Source organism: Apium graveolens, unplaced genomic scaffold, assembly GCF_009905375.1.
Source record: "Apium graveolens cultivar Ventura unplaced genomic scaffold, ASM990537v1 ctg469, whole genome shotgun sequence".
Taxonomy (NCBI): Eukaryota; Viridiplantae; Streptophyta; class Magnoliopsida; order Apiales; family Apiaceae; genus Apium; species Apium graveolens.
The window spans coordinates 18,232-23,021 of record NW_027418645.1 but is presented as its reverse complement, the minus strand read 5'-3'; the positions used below and the strand labels follow the sequence as shown (position 1 = coordinate 23,021).

General features: G+C 38.9%; 1 non-coding gene across 1 annotated transcript; it reads right to left on the bottom strand.

Annotated features, from left to right (window-relative positions):
* Nucleotides 1-4,437: 4,437 nt before the first annotated feature.
* On the bottom strand, nucleotides 4,438-4,544 carry LOC141702147 (small nucleolar RNA R71). The gene has a single exon (XR_012567031.1). It is a non-coding gene; the product is annotated as a small nucleolar RNA R71 (small nucleolar RNA).
* Nucleotides 4,545-4,790: the final 246 nt, after the last annotated feature.

The window sequence follows — 4,790 nt, the reverse complement described above, 5'->3', positions numbered from 1 at the left end:
AGCAGTCTTCGCCATAGGGAAGAATTTAGTTAGGAACTTTTGAGCAAGATCCTCCCATTTCGTGATAGACCCTGGTGGTAGAGAATGTAACTAGCACTTTTCTTTATCCCGCAGAGAGAATGGGAAAAGCCTCAACTTAATAGCATCTTCAGAAACTTTATTGAACTTGAAAGTGTCGTAGATATCAATGAAATCTCTGATATGCATGTTGGGTTCTTCTGTCAGAGAACCCCCAAACTGAACTAAGTTCTGTATCATCTGAATCGTGCTCGACTTGATCTCAAAGGTGTTAGCCGAGATGGCTGGTCGAACAATGCTAGACTGAATATCATTAATCTTCAATTGAGAGTAGTCCATCAAAGCTTTCGGATTTGTTTCTGGTTCTCCATTGTAATAATTTCTTCTTCTTCCTTCTCAAATAAGATTTCTTCTTCAACTTTCTCCTCGACTACAACTTCTTCCTCAGCTTGATCCAATGTTCTCTTACGAGACTGAGAACGCGTGTGCATACACGCTCTCTAGAGTACCTAAAATAGAATTTAGTAAGTAACAATGTCCGAGTCATTGAACTTTAACGACCAATGATGACAAACATATAAACTAAAAATTAACACTGAGGTCCCCGACATCGGTGCCAAAAACTTGTTAGTGCTAGAACACTCGCTAATATTCACGCAAGTATATGTGATCGCAAGTAATGTAGAATTAATTGTAGTTCGTTCCCACAGGGACTGGTTTAGGTTAATTTTAATCAATGTATATATGCGATAATGGTATGGTTATTATCCAATGCTAAGACGAATAATAAATTAAGGTTGTTTTAACTACGCTTAACTAAGAGATTATACTAAAGAAAATAAACTAAAAGAACAAAGAGAGTTGAATACTATATGACATAACATGGGATTCTAACTTCATTAAATACTTCATTCAATAGCATTTTCATTCTTAACCTTAGCATGCAATGGTGATGACACTAATCAGATAACATGAAACTGATAAACGCCAATTTTCGTTGTACGAATTCACAAAAGGGATAGAAGCTGAATAGACACCAATTATATTGAGAGCATATACGTCTATCGAATTTAACAACATAACGGTTTAATGCATAAGTTATCTATCGTGATCACATAGGGCAAGTGAGATGGTTAAAATTACCTACAAATCATGCATATCAAATACATGAACCTATACTAGCATGGCAAGTTCTAAACCCCTAAATTCACTTTCGCTTCATTAGAGATTAACACACTATCTTATAAGTTCGTGACGCTCATAAGACGAATAAGCACAACCAATACTAGGATATCATAAAATCACCACACACTAAAGCATCGAAACAAGTTAACTAAAGAAATCCATAAATAAATTCTCTAGAACCCCACGATAACGATTAGCCCATAATCGAACTCATCATCAACGTGGGTTCCGATGAAAGCATGGTATAATAAATAGAGTCTTTGTACTGAATAAATAATAAAACCAAGTACGAACCAAGAGTATAGGTTCACAAGTAAGAAAACTAGCATCCAAAGTTACAACTTAAAACAAAGAATTACAAGAATAAACTAAATCCTTTTCGCCTTGGTTGAATTATGCTCTACGGTCTTCTTATGCCTTCTCCTTAAGCTCTGGTACGTTTTGTTATGAAAAACGAACATAAGTTATGTTTATATAGCAGCTCATGCAGATTAGAAGTCTTCCGGATCAAAATCAGTATAGAATCAGGATTCCTGGAATTCGACCCGGCGCGACAGCACGCTTCACTAGCACGGGCGCGCTGTACTTCTGCAATCCTGGCGCAGCCGCGCGCTACTACAGCGCTGGCGCGCTGACTCTCTGAAAAAAATCATCAATTCTTCTGTTCTTGGTGGTTTGAGTTGGTCTTTTCATGAGCAATCTTCTTGACACCATCCTAACACCATATTAGCATCAAAATAATGCTAGATCACCTGAATTCCTGATATAAGCCTGAAATGAAAAAACACTATAAAACACGTTAAAAACATTAACAACTTGAGTACAAAACACCAATTCAAAGATTTACGAAGCATTATAAGATGACATAAATGCCACCCATCAGAACCCTCAACCTGTTGGGTATAAATATTCAACTATTGTGATCACTAACCCCCCCCCTTTACGGGATGCCCCTATACCACGAGGTTAGAGGAAGTAGATACTCCAATCGGAAGGAAGCACAAGGGAAGACACCCCACTACATACACGGTTTGGCTCTTATTCCGGAGGACCAAGAAATCTCTGGACCTTATACTGAAAGCGACTCCGAATCTTTGGATGATGTGGCTGATAAGTGGCATTTTATACCACTTAGAACGTCTTAAAATGGCTTAAATTGGTGTCTTGAAATCAAGTATTTTGTGTATTTGATGCGTTTTTGTAGTGTTTATGCATTTCAGGGTATTAGTTGCATTTCGGAGGAGGAATCATCAAGAATAAGCCTTGGCATGTGTTCACCATTGCGAGAGGAAAAGAACGGGCAGATTACGGTGAAGAAACGGAGCAAACCTGGAATTTTTCCTGTAGGGTCCTGCGCGCCCGCGCAGCAATGCTGAGCGGCCGCGCAGCAGCCTTGCGCGCCCGCGCAGAAATGCTGAGCGGCCGCGCAGAATCGGGGAAAAAGCTGAATTATTTTAGACTTCTACTTCTGTTTGGCTTCCAACTTCTATGTAATCTGAGTTTTATGGGACTATTATATAAGTAGATTTGAGACGTTTTCATTGAGGATAAGAAGGAGATTATGTTTTAGATTGTGTTTTGTGCAAGAAGCGAAGGAGATAAGGAAGAAGACCGATTTAGCACACTGCAACGAAGAGGAAGCATATATTCTTCTGATTCTTGTTTCATTGTAACGTTGGATGCTAGTTTTCTTGCTTTGACTTATTTACTCTTGTGACGTACTCTGTTTTAATATAATTAGTTTAGTTATTATTTTCTTGTGTTGTTTATCATGATTTCATATGAACCCATGATGGCGATAAGTTCTATTATGGGCTAATCGTGATCATGGGGTTGCAACGGATTTATTATGGAATTCTTTAGTTAATTGTTTAATACTTTAGTGTGTGATGATTGCATGATATCTAGTATTGGTTGTGCGTATTCGTCTTATGTGCGTCGCGAACATATAAGATAGGGTGTTAATCTCTTGTGAAGTGACGGTGGATCTTGAGATTTAGAACTTGCCATGCTAGCATAGGTTCATGTACGTTGTGCATGATTAGTGGGTAACTCTAACAGTTTTATTTGCCCTATGTAATCAAAAGGAATAACTTGTGCTTAAATCGTTGTGTTCTCAATTTCTGTAGACATATAGGAACTCAACATGATTGATGACTATTCAACTTCTATCTTAATTGTGGATGTTTGGTAAAATGGTATTAGTACAATGAAAGTTGGCTTTTATCAGTTTCGTGTTATTCGATTAATGTCATCACTGTCACATGCTAAAGGTAATAACAATGGCTATAGAAGGAAGTAATAATGAAGTTGTGATCTCATGAGTGTTTTATTATTGATAAATTGAAGTGTTAGTTAAGTGGTTAATTAAGTAGTTAATTATAGTTAATATTTAATCAACAATTTTAAGTGTTATCTTAACATTGAGAAGTAATCATACATTGGTGAGTGAGTTAAATCAGACAATAAATTAGTCTGAGTCTCTGAGGGAACGAACTAGAAAGTATTCTATATTACTTGCGAACGCGTATACTTGCGTGAATATTAGTGCGTGTTTTCGCCCTAACAAGTTTTTGGCGCCGTTGCCGGGGACTCGGCGTATTTGTTTAGTTTATATACTTACCATCATTGGTCATTAGGACTCGGTGATTAGGACGTAGTAGTTAATTACTCTTTTCGGTTGTGTTTCAGGTACTTTAGCAAGCGTTTATGCAAACTCGTTCTCGTGCTCGCAAGAGGACCTTAGATACAGCTGAGGAGAAAGACGAAGTTCTTGATACTCCGGAGAAGTTAGATTTTGAGGATTCGGATTCAGGAACTGAGCAGAAAGAACCAGTAAACATGGGAGATCGTATTGTTCAAGCTGATCCAGCTCTTATGGATTTTTCTCGGCCTAAAATTGATGACATTCAGTCAAGCATCCTTCATCCGGCTATTCAAGCTAACACCTTTGAAATCAAGCCGGGCACTATTCAGATGGTGCAGAATTCTGTTTCTTTTGGAGGAGCGGCAACTGAAGACCCCAACATGCACATAAGGAATTTTGTCGAGATCTGCAGCACTTTTAAGTATAATGGCGTGACTGATGAGGCTATCAAGTTGAGGCTTTTCCCATTCTCACTGAGGGATAAAGCTAAAGACTGGTTACATTCTGAACCAGCTGGGTCAATCACTACGTGGCAAGATCTTGCGCAAAAGTTTCTGGTAAAGTTTTATCCAATGGCAAAGACTGCTGCTATGAGGAGTGCTCTTACTCAGTTTGCGCAGCAACCTACAGAATCTATGTGCGAGGCTTGGGAACGCTACAAGGAAATGTTGAGAAAATGTCCACATCATGGAATGCCGGATTTGATGGTAATCACTGGTTTTTATAATGGTTTGGGGGCCCAATCTCGGCCCATGCTCGATGCAGCAGCTGGAGGTGCCTTATGGGCTAAAAGCTATACTGAGGCGTATAATCTTATAGAGACAATGGCTGCAAACGAGCATCAAAACCCAACTCAGAGGATGACGTCAGGCAAGGTAGCAGGTATTCTGGAAGTTGATGCAGCCACCGCTATTGCAGCCCAGCTCCAAGCGCTATCAAT